General features: G+C 56.8%; 1 protein-coding gene across 1 annotated transcript in view; it reads left to right on the top strand.

Annotated features, from left to right (window-relative positions):
* Positions 1-84: 84 nt before the first annotated feature.
* XKR7 (XK related 7) overlaps positions 85-17,377 on the top strand; it is a 39,228-nt gene continuing 21,935 nt past the window's right edge. Inside the window, exon 1 of the mRNA XM_044455573.1 lies at positions 85-143. The gene's annotated coding sequence lies outside the window, so the exon portion shown is untranslated. The remainder of the gene's footprint in view (positions 144-17,377) is intronic.

Here is a 17,377-nt window from a genome sequence, read left to right as displayed (position 1 = left end):
GCGCCGCCGCCGCCGCTCCCTCCGCGGGCGACCCCCGGCGGCGGCGGCGCCTCCCAGCCCCCCGGGCCCCGCGGCTGCTGCCGCCTCTGCATCTGGATCCTGCAGTCGCTCATCCACCTCCTGCAGCTCGGGCAGGTCTGGAGGTACGTGGGAAGGCGCCGACACGTGTGCCGCGCGGCTCGGGGGGCGGGTGCCGCGCGGCGGGCGCCCCGGCGCCGGAGAGGAGCGGAGGGGCCGGGCGCCCGGGGCTGTGGCGCGCACAAAGGGTGGGCGGGGGTCTCGGGGAGTCCCGCGGGGGCCCGGGGCGGCGGGAGGCACCTCCTCGCAGCGGCCGGCCGGGCGGCCGGCCAGGGTGTTGGGGCGGCGGGGAGGGGCGCTCGGCCAGCGCCTTTTGAACGGGGCGGCGGGTGGGCCACCCGCCGGGGGTGGGGCTTAAGACCCTCCGAGCCACAATGGGAGCGCCTCCCCTTCCAAAAGGCCCGCGCGCTCACACGCACGCATCCCCCGCTCCTGCCGGGGCGAGCGCCCACCCCGCCCGGCACGCTCCCCAGGGCCAGTGGGCGCCTTCTTCCTCGCCCCATCCCTGCTCTGGCACGCCAGTGCAAAGCCAGGTGGCCAGCGGGTGGGACTGGGACCCCTCCTCCCTTCCCTCCACCTGGCAGTGGGAAGAGGTGGTGGGAGGGAGGGTCCGGTCCCTCCCAGCGAGGTTCCCTTGATCGCCTGGCTCGGGTGGGCGGGGTGGGCTAGCCAGGTCCAGCCAGTCCCTGTGATGCATTGGAAGGGAGAATCCCGTCCCTGGATCCCGTCCTTGGGGCTCCGAGGCAAAGCACCCCCTGTTCCGTTGTGGGGGGAGGGCTTTGGACGGGGGAAACGATTCTCCTGCATTTGTGAGAACCGGGAGGGCGATGCTGGGGTCGTCCGACTGCCCACTCTCTGCGGGAATGTTAAGTGCTGTGCTAAATGGGATTTATTCGAGGCACTGCAACGAGTGGGTGCGGTGGGGATGCAGCCTGGAGCGGCGGGACTGGCTTGGATGGTGTTCGCTGAGCGGAGCAGCGGCCTGGGGAAACGGCCGGCCTGGGAGAGCGGGGAAGGGCAGAGGGCGGGAGATGTGCCGTGCTTGGCGTGAGATCCTTCATCCCCACAGAAGCCAGAGATGGAGATGTTTCCCAAATGCGCCTCGGCAGCGTGGCCGCCCCAAGAGGGAGGGAGAGGGATTTCCCATTGCCAAGGGCCAGGGGGTGAGCCTTCCTCATTTCCCCCCTCCCCGCAAGGCTGGCCAGGCGGGGGCTGCGCCCTGAAGCTTCCCCGGCCTCGGTGGGAGCCGCTGTGCTTCTTCCCTCCCTCCACAGCCTGAACTTTCCAAGAATCTGGAGAGTGTTGACTGAGCTGGCCTCTTCGTTCCAGCAGGCTCTCCGGACATCCTTCTCAGCCCTCCTGGCCTCCAGATGAGCTGGGCTAGGACCCTCAACATTGCAGAGAATTATGGGAGCAGTAGTCCATGCATTGGGAGCACATGGGCCAGAGATGGGCGCTGTAATACAATGCATCTATCCTTCAGCCAGTGGTGCCGGGGGGTGGGAGCAGAGGGGAAGGCTGGGGCAGGCACCCGAGCACTGCAGGAGGCCAACCCGACAGCTCTAGGCTTGCAGTTCTGCTGAAGTTCAGGGCCCCTTGATTTGGCCAGGGTGCCCCACTGTTTCTCTTCCCCAGCCCAAGCCGGCCTTCTTTGTCCCTCCTTCCTCCCCTCCCCTCCCCTCCACCCCTGCTTTTCATCCAGCTCCTTGGCCAGCCCCAGAAGATCTGAGGCAGGCGGAAGCACGGAGCACCCCTTTGGGAGCCAGCCCGTGCAGCTGGAAACCCCCCTCTCCCAGCACCCACCTCCACCCGGGCTCTTCCTCGCTCGCTCGCTCGCTCGCTTCCCGGCAGCTCTGCTTCCTCCGGCCAGACTATTGAGCTGTGCTGGTGCTTTCTGAGCCTTGGACAGCTCTCCTCTCCCGGTCTCTGAGCTCCCTCCCCTGCTGCCAGGGAGCTGAGCTGGCCAGGAGACAGCGGTGAAGTCCTGAAGCAGTCTGCTTAGCTATTCATCAATCGATCGAGCAAATCGAAGCTGCAGGATGGAGTTCTCTTGCCCTGACGCTCCTGGGTGAGGTGAGGCCTTCCTGCTCGGCTCCCGGGATCTCATTGTCACGGCTCTGATCCGACTGGGAAAACCCATCACTAGCCCGTCCCTGCAGCCCCAGCCTCGCTGGCCAGCTCCATTCCCATTCAGAGCAGCAGGCGGGCAGGCCGTGTCCCCGGCTCGCCCCCTCCCATTCACAGCTCCAGCCTGCTCTTATCACAGCTGCTGACATGGGGAATCGACAAGGGAGCCCAGTGTAATGTGCTCTTCACAGAGAAATGCGGCCTCAGTGGATTTCATCATTTCGCAACATTGCGTAAATCAGACTTTCCCTCACACCCGGCGATGCCACGTGCACCGCTTGCAGAGGGGGCTGCCATGTTCCCTTTTGTGCTGTTTGCCATGGAAGATTTTCGTGGTTTTGTGCTTGGCCGTTTGGGCAGCGGCCCCCGGCCCCGGTGCGAGCCGCTCGACAGTCGTGGCTTCGTGAAGTGCGGCCTGCCGGTCGTGAATGGAGGACATTGCTAATTGCCCGCTTAAGGGGAGTGTGGAAATTCTGAGAGCGCATGCTAATTCAGGCAGGCATGAATGAATGGCGGGGGCTTGAATGGAGCTGGGCGGGCAGGAACCGAGACCCAAACAGTTTGGGATGCCCCAGTTCCCAGCCATGGGAGAGCAATGTGTCTTGAAGGGACGGGACGGGACGGGAAGGGACGGGACGGAGGCTGCATTTGAATATGCCCCACCAGTCCAGTGAAGCACGTGTAGGTTTTGGCTCCGCAAGCTGGAGATTGGAGGGGAGGAGCTGCAGGAGAGAAAGTGGACACTGCAGGTTCCCCCAAGAAAGAACCCGCCAACCACCCATTCCCTCTTCCCTGTGGATTGTTCCCAAAGTCCCCACAAGCACAGCTCTGCAGATATGCCCTTCCAAGGAGCCTGGCATTCAGTGGGAGACCTTCGGAATTCAGAAACCGCAGTGGATCCAGCATCCAGGCAAGATTAAGCTCGTGGTCAGCTCAAAATTTGAGCAGCACCTCAGTGTGAATTCTGCGATTCTGAGAACTGACCCAGTTCGACCTCTGGGCCTTCCTTGGCCTTCCCGGGCTTCTCTTTATTGCTGTAGCACCATGTGCCATGCAGAACACCGTGGGGGGGCTCTTGGGTTGAGGGCAGCCCCCCAGCCAGTCACTGCAGCCCGTGGGGCACTCGGCAACTCTCGCCCCTGTCGCAGATGAGAAGCAAAGCCAAGCGTGGCAAGGCATTTGGCGGGCAGTGTTGGACTGATGCCGGATCACGACTTGTCTGGGTTTTTGCATGACTTGTGGCTTGTGGCACTCCTATGAGGGAGCTGGAGGAGGGAAGACCATGGCTACCATCCAGGCCTGCCCTATAGCTGAGCAGGGAAGTTCTGCTCCTGGGTTTTTCACCTCCAGATGCCCCAAGAGATTCATGTAAAGTAGGACCGCTTAGAAACATAGAAGTAGAGTGAGTCAGAAGGGGCCTCCCGGGCCATCTAGTCTGACCCTGGTTCCAGCCGGCTCCGCTCACGACATGCCCACCATGTGCATGTCCAGCCTGTCCTTGAGCACCCACACCGATGGGGCCTCAACAACCTCTTGTGGAAGCCCATTCCACACCCTCAGGGCCCTAACTGTCAGCAAGTGCTTCCTGGCATCCAAACTGAACCTGGGTTCCCTGAGCTTTGCTCTATTGGAGCGCATCCTGCCTTCCTCTGCAGGGGAGAACAGGTCTTAACCCACCTCCATATGGCACCCCCTCACGTACCTGAATGTCACTAGCAGGTCCCCTCTGAGTCTCCTCCTCTCCAGCCTGAAAAGTCCCAGCTCCCTTGGTCTCACCTCATACAGCTTCCCCTGCAAACCGGACACCAACCTTGTGGCCCTACGCTGCACTGACTCCAACCTGGCTAGATCCTTCCTGTAACGTGGAATCCAGAAATGAGCACAATAGTCCAGCTGCGGGTGCACCAGAGTTGTATAGAGTGGCAGCGATACCTCTCTCGATCGAGAAGCCATGCTTCTGGCTTTGCATCCGAGGGTGGCGTTTGCCCTCTTGACCTCCGTGTCACACTGCTGACCCAGACTCTTGCACAGGTCCTCTCTAAAGGACATCCACCAATGTGCCATGGTTATGTGCCATGATATCCTGGTGGAGAAACTGAGGAGTTTTGGGATACACCAAAGCACTGTCCAGTGGATTAGGGCATGGCTGACTGACCGAAAGCAGAAGGCAACCATTAGTGGGGAATCATCGGGATGGTGGCCAGTGACAAGCGGGGACCCCCAGGGCTCTGTCCTGGGGCCGATCCTGTTTAATCTTTTCATTAACGACATGGAAGAAAGGGTGAACAGTCTGCTGATCAAATTCGCAGACGACACGAAAACTGGAGCAGTGGCCACAACTGAGGAGCAGGTACTCCAGATCCAAAAGGATCTGGACAGACTATGGAAGTGGGCAGGAGACAACAGGATGGCGTTCCATGTGGATAAGTGCAAGGTCTTGCACTTGGGGCACAGGAATGGGTGTCATAAGTGCAATTTAGGGGACAAGTGGCTGGAGAGCAGCACTTGTGAAAGGGACCTCGGGGTGCTGGTCGACTGCAGGCTGAACGTGAGCCAGCAGTGCGATGCGGTGGCCAAGAGGGCGAACGCCACCCTTGGTTGCATAGCCAGAAGTGTGACTTCTAGATCGAGAGAGGTATTACTACCACTCTATGCGACTCTGGTGCGCCCGCAACTGGAGTATTGTGCTCAGTTTTGGGCCCCTCATTACAGGAAGGATATAGCCAGGTTGGAGTCAGTGCAGTGTAGGGCCACGAGGTTGGGGGCCGGTTTGCAGGGGATGCCGTATGAGGCGAGACTGAGGGAACTGGGTCTCTTCAGCCTGGAGGAGACTCAGAGGGGATCTGATGGCGACGTACAGGGATGTGAGGGGGTGTCACATGGAGGTGGGTAGAGACCTGTTCTCCCCTGCAGAGGAAGGCAGGACGCGCCTCAACACAGCAAAGCTCAGGGAGCCAAGATTCAAGGTGGATGCCAGAAAGCATTTCCTCACAGTTAGGGATGGAATGGGCTTCCACGGGAGGTGGTTGAGGCCCCATCGGTGCGGATGTTCAAGGACAGGCTGGACATGCACATGGTGGGCATGTCGTGAGCGGAGCCAGCTGGTGCCAGAGGTCAGACCAGATGGCCCTGGAGGCCCCTTCCGACTCGTTCTGTTTCTCTGCTATTCCAGCAGGGTCTGTGCCAGAGATCATCCGCAGAGCATATCCCTGTATTAAATTGTGGGACAAGGGAGCCCCTTTTGAATGTTTGGTGTCAGGCACCAAAAGCCCATGAAGCTGGGCCCCAAGAGCAGAGAAAAGGACAGGGACCCCAGCAGGAAAAGGGGGTGAGTCCTGGCCTGCAGCTCATGTGGGGAGTGCTCCTTCTTGCCCAGGTGCATCAGCCAAATTCGACTGACACAAAGCAGAACTGGGCATCTCCCGAAGTACCGTGCGGGGCATCAGCGACAGGAGCCTGCTGCTTCAGCAACTCATCCTTATTTTTAAACAGCAAGTAATCTTTTGCCCAGTACAGCTGCAGCCAGATGTGGGAGTGAGGTCAATGCCTGCCCATTGAAGCTAGAGATAGTCTGGACAATTTCCCAGTAGTTGCGGGGCCAAGCTTCAGGGCTCTTCTTATTTTGTTCTAATTTTTATTTTCTTAACGTATACAAATACATAAAAGAAACTGTAGAATAGGAAAAAACGAATATAAACAGAACAGACGAAAGTGAACAGAGCTTCAGGGCTCCTCTTGATCTGCCCCATCATGAGACAAGCCAGGCCAAATGAGGGGTGATGCTCCTTTGCCCGATTTGGGCAACCAGCGCAGGTGTCCCTGTTCATCCAGCCTTGGTGCAGAATCTGGACTGGGGCATATTACTCGTGTGCAGTTCACATGGGCCTGAAAATAAGGGATGGGCCCAGGGCAGGTGGTTTGCGTTGGCCCTGCGGCCTGCCCGGGTCCGTGCACGCCATGAATGCCTGGTGGTGGGTCCGGCGTTCACCGGCTCTCCTCCGCAGGCTGCCTCCCCCTCCCGGCCAGCCCCACCAGGCAGGGCTTTAAGCCAATTAAAGCTGCCCCCCTCCAGAAGGCCCTCCTGGCCACAGCCACTCCTGAGCGGCAGATCAGTCTCTTCCTAATCTCGGGATTGTGGCACTTGCGCCACTGACCAGTTAAATACGGTTTGTTAAACCCATTAGCAGGCTGGATTTGATGCTGAAGGTGCACCGTGGTCTCCAAGAAGTGATAAATTATTACTGGATGAACTATGCCGAGAAAAAGGGGGGCTGGTTTTCCTTCCCCCTGCCTCGACCCATAAGGTCAGCATCGTTCTGGGGACAGTGTCTGCCGCACACAGTAGAGTTTGGGGGAGCGGACTCGGCTTGGTCACAGGGCATGTGCCTTGCCTTTGGGAGGCCTTGGGGGCAGCCCCCGGCATCTGGCTGTGGGGGCTTTTGGCTCTGGGTCCGGGAGAAACCTCTGCTTCGTATCTGCTGCTGTCAGAGCCAAAAATGTGTGGCTGGTGGCCCGGCTGTGATAAAGCGGTGTTGTGTCCTTGTTTTGGTAAGCCTCTTTAAGGGCACCGCTGGGAAGCAGAGTGGAGCTTGAAACAATAAGGTGCGAAAGGAAAGTAGCCACAAAGCTTGCGGGCGCATGGGAGCATCGGATCGGGCCCCTCCACTGGAGCAAGGGGGTGGCGTGGGGCAGAAGCGAAAGTGAACAGGCCGGCAACCACACACGCGACCCTCGGGAAGGCCGCGCGTTCGGGGCGCTCCAACAGGAGCGCGCTGCCTCCCCAGGTGGCAGCGTATCTTGTGAAGGCCTCATGCAGCTCTGGAGGTTGTGGTGACCTGCAGGCGGTCACCTGAACTCGGTTTCCGTATTTTGCTCACCATGCATTTGGAGGCTGGGAAACCATTCCGGCTCCCGCTACTGAAATCAGTGGAATCCCATACGGGTATGAGAGAATTTGAACTGGGGCTCTTGCCTGCCCGAGACTCAGCAAGCATACGAAGGATGCGGGCTGCACTCCTAGAAGGATCCCTTAACAGGGAGGAAAGACCTGCTGAAATAAGGGGGGCAGTTCCAAACAAACCTGCCTGGGCTTGTGTTGAAAAAATACCTTCAGCAAGTTTGTTTTCTGCAAAACGCCCTGCCTTTTCCTGTCCCTCCGCCAGCTCTGCTCGCTTGCCGTCCTTTGCACCCTTCCTTCCGTCCATCCTTCTACCAAATGTTGGGGGGCATAAAAAATGAAGCCCAGGCATGCAGCATGGTACGATGTGTCATCAGTGGTGAATAAATAATATTTGAAGGCATTATCAGGAGTTGGGCGGCTGCCGTGTCCTGGGGGAAGGCCCTCCCCGACCAGTTCCCCCCACCGGCTGCTGTGCGGTGCCTGCCGCCCCGCTGTGGCATCCAGCCAGGCTCCTCTCCCCACGGCAGGAGCGTGTGTGTGTGTGGGGGGGCGGGTCAGAGCAGTGATGCCGTGGGCCGCCTCTACATTCGCACCAGGTGTCCAGGGGGCCATTTAGAAGGATCTGCGGGAATCTCCGGCGAGGACCTCGCACACCAAGGCAGCCATATGGTCCAACTGGACCAGCACACGCCGTGCCTCGGGCAACAGATTTTATACTCCATTAAAGGGAGAAGCTTCTCCATTATTCCACCTTTTGTTATATTCTTGCTCCGGGCACAGTTTCGTTTTTTCAGCTCAGGCTCCAGGAAGGCCGAACACAAATGATTCAAATGTGTACCTACGATTCAGAGCGTAATTTCTGAAATGGGAGGTGCAGGGACTCGGGCCTACAAGCAATACTCTGCCCTGGAAGAGCTGCACAACAGGCAGAAATCCAACAGGTGCAACTTGAGCACCTTGACTCCCCATGGGAATGGCAAAATTTGTTGAATTTCTGCACGTTCGGCAGCTGTTGAAGGCAAAGTTGCCCTTGTCAAAAAGAAGAAAAAGTTAGCAATCCTGATCATGCCCAAGAACCCCGACCTTCTAACCCAAGACTCTCACCCGAACCTCTGTCCTAAGACTTGGCAGGGACAAAACCAGATGCTTGCAATTACATAAGAGTCTTTGCCAATGCTCAGACAGACGTCTCTGTTATGAACTTGCAGGCTCCAAGCCTGTTTACATTGCAAAACTGAATTTGCACGATCATGGCTGGGGCGGCAGGGGGAGGAAACCACGGTTATGAGCCACTGGGAATTGCCGGGTTGTTGTCCGTTTCTGAGCTCCTTACTGGCAATGACAGGCCACTCTTGCTGGGTTTGCCTGGCACAACAGGCTGTGCCAGCGGGGGGATTATACAATTCCCCACCCCAGCCCCTGCTCGCATCATGTCTCTTGCATCTGACCCCTTGGTTGATTGTACGTATTGCGCATGACTGGGGGGCGCTTTTGCACCTGTTCTTCCCCCTTCCTGCCTGGAAACCTTATGAAGAGCAGCCAGCGGGGGAGTCGATGCGTCGCTCCTGCGGCGTTTGCCGGTCCAGCCTGTTGCCCCAGCATCAGCCCTGATGGTGTTCCTGCCGCGGTTTGGCTGCCGGGGAGGATCTCTGTTTTGAACCGGGGCTCCTGCAGTCTTTGGCAATTTGGGGGCGGGGGAGAACGGTGGACCCCATTCAGGTTTTTGTTCTGACTCTTTTGTGGAGCTATTTATTGTTTCCTTAGCTCTGTAAGTTAGATTTTATGTTTTGGATTTCAGACTGTGCTAACCTTTACAAGCTCGCCTGCCGGCTTTGGGGACGAACGTTGGCCTGCCCTTGCCGAGCGGTAACTGGCCAATCTTGCTGAGCCCCTGACTCGGGCCAGGGTCTCCCCACACCGTTGCCTGGGCATCACTCTGCTGGTGGGGGCAACAGCCGCTAGAGCTTCTTATGCTGTTGGGTTCCTGTTGCGCGTGCCCTTAATTTCTCCGTGCAGCAAGACGTTCTGGGGCTCAGGGCTTGCCCAGGCTTGGTTTCCTTTGGAAGGCTCTGGCCTTGGGGAGTTTGGTAACTTGGCATAACGTGGTGTCCTGCGACAGCAGGGGGCTGCATGGCCTTCATGGCCCCTTCCAGCTCTACTCGTCTAGGCTTCTACGATAACATTTTCCTGTGCTTACAGGTATGCAGGTGGGGCAGAGGTGAGCGTAGAGGCTAGCAAGGTAACCCTCTGACAGACAGCCCTGCATCAGCTCTCCGGAGAGAAAGGCCCTCCTGAACACACTGATTCTGTTAGAGTCAGCATCCCCCAAAGAGCCCACCGTCTCTCGAGCGCTGCAGCCCCGTCCCTTCTCACCGTTCCCTGGACCACGTCATCCCCGGGGTGGAAGCTGAGTGAGAAAAGATGCTTCTTTCGGCACCGTCTGGGCCACCCTCCCCAGCCTGCCGTCTCTCTATAGCAGGGGTTCGGTTACATCTCCCAGCATCAGCCATCCATGCTGGCCGGGGATGCTGAGCTGTGTAGTCCGTGGAGGGCACCAGGCTGGGAAAAGCTGGGCATTCCCCAGGCATCTGGAAGGCGTCTCCTGACCGCTTAACCCGCAATCCGCACAACCAAAGACTTGCCTGGCAACTTGGCCACTGGGACTCGCAGTGGGGGCGTCCTGCTTCATTAACCCTCTCCTGCCCAGGCCCCCAATCTGGCAGCAACATGCTGTCTTTGGAGAAGTCTAAAAATTACAGTACTTGAAAGAGAAATCTGCATGGAACTCCGAAAAAGATATAGATTGTGGAATCTCGGTGTTTACAGGTGCATTTTCTAGGCGGGGAACAGAAAGGAGGCTGCCGTGTCACTGCACGTGCTGGAGAGCAAGAGTAGCTATTTTCTCCCTGTGTGGATGAAGCGCTGGAGCGGCCCCGCTTTGTGCCTGCTGATGGGGCTCCCCTGCCAACCGCGGCGATTTGGGACGCCGTCTTGGGAACGGGATCTTCGCTACTCGGCCCCGTGCCCCGAGTGCCGGAACACTGAAATGCGCCGTGCTTGGGAGGTGACACACTGTGTGTAGCTCATGCGACCCCCCCCCCCCCCGCCGGCACCTCCTGTGAGACTCAGCTTGTGGCCCCGCTGGGCTGGGGTGTGTCGGTGGTTGCTGGTGACCAGCCCAGAGCAGACGTGCCTTTGGGGCAAGGTGGAATCGGGGGTTCCTGCATGTTTGGGGGGAGGTGACGGCGTTCCCCACCTCCCCTTCTTGCCCCACTTTGCTTTGGAAATGAGAGCTTGGATTTTGAGGAGTGGGTCCTAGGAAAGGCAGGGAAGAAAGACAGGGTGTAAATCAAATATACATATATACACACAGATGCGTGGCAAAGACCCTGCGAGATGCTTGCCCTTCCAGCCAGGCGCAGTGCTCTCGCTGGATGGAAAGGTGGGGGGCGTAGTCCCGCCCCCCGGAGCCCCAAGTCGAGGCCACCTGCTTTGCATCATGGCTTCTGGGGGGTGCTTGATCCCTGCGCCACCCCAGTTTCGCAGCCTGGCTGGCAGGAGGAGGCGCGCACGGAGGAGGTGCCGCTCGGTCGACTGCACTAAGTGAGCCAGATCGCCTGCCAGGCTCTGGGCAAAGCCCTCCCTTGACGGAGGGCCTGGGGAATGGCCAGGAAGCCGCGGGCCCCAGTGAAACCAGCAAGAGGCTGGGAAGCCCAGCCCTGAGCACTGCGTGGATCAAAGGCTGCCTGGGAGTGCTCTGTAGACCCCCCCCCCCGCTTCACAGAAGCGCTCGGTGCCAGTCATCCTAATCATAACGAAGGTGATGATTAATACACAATGGGGAGATAGTAAGAATGAAAAGCCCATTGAAAGCAAGCCTTCCCCCTTGCTGTTTGTCCCACGCTGCTGACCGGCCTCTCCCCAAAGGTCAAAACCCAGGGCGATGCTTGCGTTGCTGCCCTCTTATCAATGCAACGGCTGTCTGTCCGACTGTCTGCGCAGCTGCCCTGGAGGTGCCAAGGAAGCCTGGGCTCTGAGAGAGAGACCAGCTGCGCTTCTTCCAGGGTGGAGGCCCAGCTGAAAGCCTCCGCAGCTTCACTTTACGAGCGGGCAGATTTGGGAAGGCTTCAGGCTTCAGGCTGAGTCCCAGTCTTAGCTAGACCCAGGATGGCTCAAGAAGGCCCTCCCATCCTCAAGCTGGCGCCCCCTGGATGTGTGGACTGCAGTGCCCATCATTCCGGGTGAGAGTTGAGATCCATCCCATCCATGGAGCCCTGCTTGGGAAAGGCTCTGTTACTCTCTGGGGCTTCTTCATGGGCTGCCGCGTGGGCCGTTCCTGGGCTCCGTCCCAAGGCTGGCAGTGATTTTGGGTTTGTCCCTGGAACAGGAAATGGATGGAATGGCTGAGCAGCAGAACCTCTGCCCTGGTTGTTTACAGCTGGGCTGAGAAGGAAGTTGAGCGCGGAAACAGAGCGAGTCAGAAGGGGCCTCCCAGGCCATCTAGTCTGACCCCTGGCTCCAGCCGGCTCCACTCACATGCCCACCATGTGCACATCCAGCCTGTCCTTGAACACCCTCACCGATGGGGCCTCAACCACCCCCCGTGGAAGCCCGTTCCACACCCTTGGGGTCCCGACTGTCAGGAAGTACTTCTGGCATCCAAACTGAACCTTGGTTCCCTGAACGTTGCTCCATTGGAACGCATCCTGCCCTCCACTGCAGGGGAAAAAAGGTCATGACCCACCTCTGCACGGCACCCCCTCATGTACCTGAATGTCACTAGCAGGTCCCCTCTGAGTCTCCTCCTCTTCAGCCTGAAAAGACCCGGCTCGCTCAGCCTCTCCTCGTCTGGCTTCCCCTCCAAACCAGCCGCCATCCCTGTGGCCCTGTGCTGCACCGATTCCAACCTTGCTGTGAGTGAACAGGGTGGCTTTTCGAGGGGACTAGACGGGCCCAGGTGAGGTCTGCCCATAGCTCTTGGCCAGGTGGTTGTTGCTTCGTGCCATCAAACAGTCTCTGACTTATGGCAGCCATATGAACGAGATCCCGGCAAAAAGCCCTCTCCTTGACAGCCCAGCCCAGCTTTTGTGAACCCAAGGCCTCGGCCTCCCTTACGAAGTCGATCCATCTCCTGTTTGGACTTCCTCTTCTTCCGCCATCTTGGACTTGCCTTTCCTTTCCTTTCCTTTGCCTTCTCCAGGGAGTCCTGCCTTCTCATGATGCGCTCAAACGATAGCAGCATCTGTTTGGTTCTTTTTGCTAGGTTTTAGCCAGGTAAGCTAAATTCAATTTCCCGTGACAGTCAGAGTCCTTTCATGTTGAGAGATTGTCAGACACCTCCATGATGACATCATTGAATGGTTGTTCGAGGTGGTTTTGAGTGGGGCCGGAGCCCCAGATCTTTCCTTGGAAGCCCAGATCACTGGGGAGGGGGGCATTTCCCCAGCTACAGTCCCGTCCAAGGGCATTGCCAAAATAAAGTACAGAAACCTTAAACAGCTCACCTGACCCCCTAGATTAGCTGGCTTCTTCCCCATGTGTGCTTCTCCCCACCCCCCACCCCCCACTTTCTCCTTTTGGACCTAAGCCTGAAAGTTGTTCGGTACCTTGCACTGCCCCAAATCATCTTCTTGGAATCCCCCCATCCCGCCCCATGGTCTCTGGTCAGAGCTCCCCAGGTGCGGAAGGAACGGAGGAGCAGGTCCCTGGCTTCTGGTGCACCTTTGGCCTTCTGGGAGAGGGCGATTCCTAACCCAGGACAGTGGTGCTTTGCACCGCTGAGCCAGGTGCCGTGTCTGTAGGGGCTGCTACATTTCCCCCGTCAATTTCTTGGCCAGCGTCATTTTTAGCAGCAGGTCATTTTATTTTTTATTTGCTATTTTAATCTGCAGCCATAACACTTCCTCGCCTACACTGGGGGGGGGGGGGGGCAATACCTGCAGTAGTGTCCAGATCTGAAGTGTTTTAGCAGAGACTTTGAAGAATCGATGACCGGTTCAGCACACCTACAATGCTTTGCACAGATGCATCGTCGGTTGCTCAGTGCTTCCGCTCTGTCCTGCCCACTGCACAATGTCAGGGCACATGCGCACAGAAGGACAGAAGCCTAGGAACACAGAAACAGCGCGAGTCAGAAGGGGTCTCCTGGGCCATCTAGTCTGACCCCCGGCTCCAGCCGGCTCCACTCACATGCCCACCATGTGCACATCCAGCCTATGCTTGAACACCCTCACCGATGGGGCCTCAACCTCCTCCCGTGGAAGCCCATTCCACACCCTGGGGGTCCCGACTGTCAGGAAGTGCTTCCTGGCATCCAAATGGAACCTTGGCTCCCTGAGCTTTGCTCTGTTGCAGCGCATCCTGCCTTCCTCTGCAGGGCAGAACAGGTCTCTACCCACCTCCGTGAGACACCCCCTCACATACCTGTATGTTGCCAACAGATCCCCTCTGAGTCTCCTCTTCTCCAGGCTGAAGAGACCCAGTTCCCTCAGTTTTGCCTCATACGGCACCCCCTGCAAACCGGCCACCAACCTTGTGGCCCTTTGCTGCACTGACTCCAACCTGGCTATATCCTTCCTGTAATGTGGAGCCCGGAACTGAGCACAGTGCTCCAGTTGCGGGCGCACCAGAGTCGTACAGAGCGGCAGTAATACTGCTCCCGGTCTAGATGCCATGGGCCAAGCACCACCACCACCAAGTGTGGAACATCAGGTGCGATTCCTCACCCGTCTTGCAATGGAAGAGCGATGGTGCGGCAGCACTGAAACCCCTCAGTCCAGAAGCCGTTTCTCTGCTCCTCTCCAGAGTGGGTTTTGCTTGCCTGGGTGGCCCATTTGCTCTCCTCAACTAAGCAGCTCTGAAATCGCTCAGTTCTCACTAAAGCTTTTGTCCTGGGATCTGGCCACATAATCTGCCCTGGCATGGAGCAGCGAGGCCTCTGCCACCCCAACTGCACGCAGGTGGGCGCTGACGCATCCACAGATGCCTGCTTCCGGTGCTGCGGCCGGGCCCTGGCGGGTGCAGGGGCTTTACGCTTTTCATCAATGCTCTTTGATCTGACATCATTCAGACAGACTTGCCATACGGAGACCCTGACTTGCAAGGTGCAGAATGGATTAAAATGGCTGCAGCCTGCCCCTCTCCTGAGAAATTTCTCTCCTTGTTTAAATAAAGGATTACAGTCTAATATCCCCAAATTACCTTTTAGGAAAATTCTACTCTGTATCAATTAGGTTCAGAGCAGGGTGTTTCTCCCTCTCTTTTCCTCCCCGTTTTCTCTGGCCTTCTTTAATAAGAGAAATATTGAGATGGTGATTAATGGATTTGGGTACGACCAGGGCTGCTTGTATTTTGATATTCCCCCACTGCACACACACAGACAGAAATTGGAGGTGGTAATTGGAACAACTTAAGTGCTCTGGTTGGCTGCGGGAGCCTTGCTAGAGAGAGGCGCCGGGATTGGTTTGGATTATTTATATCGCTCTGAAGAAGGTTAATAATGAGGGTCTTTAGCTGTCGCTTGCTGTGTGAGGCATGTCTCCAGGCGATGACGAGAAGAGGAAAACGTATTTTTCAACAGGTCTATTTCGGAATGCAGCATTTAAAGTGGCCCTTGGTGAAGTGAAAAATGCTTGTGGCAGGAGTGTGGGAGAAATAACACTCCCAAATCTCGGGAAGCGGAAGATGCTTACGCTTCGGATTTCTTAGGATTCCCTCCCCTTGCAGAATTTTAGCTGAGTGGTCATCTGCCTGTTGAATGATTGATTTAAATACATTTGCATATCACCGTGGCAGGGCATCGAGCCATACAAGTCCAGTGCAGTCTGGATTCGCATGACATTAAACTGTAAATACATGGAATTTATCTATGCTTACCTGCAGTCAAAGTCCCTTTGTGGCCAGAGGAGGCAAGTGCACAGCCCTGTAACGCTGCTCACCCCTGGCTTTCATGTTTTCTAACATTTACGTTCCACATTTTGGCCAGAAAGCCCCAGCCAGTGCCAGGCCTCTGCTCTCCCCAACGAGCATCTTTTCCTTGCAACAGCCTGCAAAGTGGGTTCAGCTGAAAGAGGAGGCATTTGGCCAGCGTTCCCCAATGGGCCCCATGGCCAAGAATTGGGATGTGCATCTCCCGCGCCTTAGAAAGGAACAGTAGCCAAGATCCTGATGTTTTCGTCTGCATAACACCTTTGCAAAAAAGCAGGTTCACGGGATCTAAAAGTCAGCCTCAGTTCCCAGCTCCTGCATGAGATTTGTGGAGGAAGGAAATAGTTCGGGCTGAAGTTCCGTGCTCCTGCATTTGAACAGCTTTCCCACTTTCTGCAGGGTTAAAAGTCGAGGACTCTGTCCTGTGCTTTTAAAAAATCGCACTCAAGGCAACTTGCAGAATCAATCCAAATTGACTAAAACACGATATTAAAATACAATAAAATGGCATTAAACAATGCCATTAAAAATGCCATTAAACAATGGCAGACTTTCAAAAAATTAAGAACATCCCCCAATTCATAGACGCACATTCAGGCCAAAGTCTTGCCTGAGAAATGCAGTTTGTGCTCCCTGGGGGAAGGACAGCAGAGGAGCGTGCCCAGCTTCCCTTCGGAGGCAGGCCCACCACCTCGGAGGGCCTTGGGAAATCCCTCTCTTGGGTCGTTACCGAGCTCCCTTTGGAAGGCAGCAGTCCTGGAAGGAGGGACCCTCCAGAAGGTCTCAGGAACCGGGCTGGGAAACCGCCTTCAGGCCACTGGGCCTCAAGCCATGGAGGGCTCCCCAGGTCCTGGGCAGCGCTTTGAATTCCGCCTGGACACAGCGCAGAAAGCGGTGAACCTGCAGCCGCCGAGGGGCCCCGTTGGCACATCCTGGGCCAGCGGATGCTGCAAAGTTTCCTGCACGTAGAGTGAGCTGGACGGCCCAAATGGGGCATAGCCGAGATGCGTGTGACGGACCATGGCCTCAGGGTGAGCGCAGTGGGACGGCAGCCTCAGCCGGGCGATCGCACTCCTGCCCACGGCCAGAGCCCACTTCGAGGGCAAGTGCAAGGGTCCCGCTGACCTGTGGGCCTGAGTCTCCAGCAGGAACGCAACCCCACCGGCACCGGCTGCATAAGGAGCGCAGGGTTGCTCTCTTGCTGACTCAGGCGGGGGGGGCTGCCACCCACCCAAGGCAACAGGCCCACCATCACTTTCCCATTCCGCCTCACCTGCCCTTTAACTAGCTGGCTCGGGTCCTCTAGCCATGCTGTCTCAGGAGCAGAGGAAAAGGCTGGAGTAACTCCCGGGTGCCTGATATCCAGGCCGCCCCATTCTCCTCTCCTCCCTGCCCCTCTTGCCCTCTCCCTGAGGTTGCTCCCCCGGTTGCCGATGAGGTTTTGGCTGTGCCTGCCAGGAGGGGGAAGAGGCAGAGCTGTGATTCCCAGCTCTGGGTCCTTGCGCTCGCTCTGCCTTTGGGTCCGGGAATCTGAGTTATCCTTTGGCCTCCAGGTCATGTCTGGGGGCCGTAGAATTGTTCCCTAAGAGAGTTAATATCTATATTCTTGTTGGTGCCAGAATTTGTTAAAAAGCAAAATGCTGGAGACAGCCCAGAATTCTTTGCTGAAGGGCAAGCCAAGTTGTTGAAGGTGTGCCTTTATCTGGTTATGCAAAAGTTACAGAAGGTCAACAAAATGCTATCCATTTATACAGAAGTAGGAAACGTTTTAACTAACTTTTGGCAACGTAGAGGATGCTATTCATTCGAAATGTAAAGTACACAATTACATATGTGTCATTGCATAGATTATGCTCCTGTATATATGGAATTAAAAAGATTTTTTAAGGAAAAGAGAGATTAAAAATTGTCCTTTAAAGCAAGGTATCAAATAAAAGCAAATTAAAATTAAGTTTAAAAAACATGCAGTTCCCTGTGGAGAAGGAATGAAAACAGCCGAAGTCCGTGGTGTAGAGAGGTGCATGGGCTGAAAGGGAAGAACCGGGACCTGCAACACATTCCAGTGGAGGATTTGGGGCTGCAGCCTGCAGACCGTGTCCCCTTCCAGAATGTTCGACTTCAAGGCACCGCTGCCCCCAGTCCCTGTGCCAGCCCAGGCATCGCTTTGCTGGCCGGCATCATCCGCCTGCACGAGGAGAGGAGTTTTCACGGTTTTTCCTAAAGATCCATTTTGCGTTCTGCCAATGCTGGTATTTCCGAGAGCGAGCTGAGAGCGCCTTGTCTTTGGGCATGGAGAGGGCAATCGGGTGGTGTCTCAGGATACAGCACTATTAGTGCGGTTTATAA

The sequence above is a fragment of the Varanus komodoensis genome, unplaced genomic scaffold, assembly GCF_004798865.1.
Source record: "Varanus komodoensis strain SLA01 unplaced genomic scaffold, ASM479886v1 scaffold8, whole genome shotgun sequence".
NCBI classification, from domain to species: domain Eukaryota; kingdom Metazoa; phylum Chordata; class Lepidosauria; order Squamata; family Varanidae; genus Varanus; species Varanus komodoensis.
Note: the sequence above shows the minus strand (reverse complement) of the source record. Positions and strands in the feature narration are given on the sequence as shown.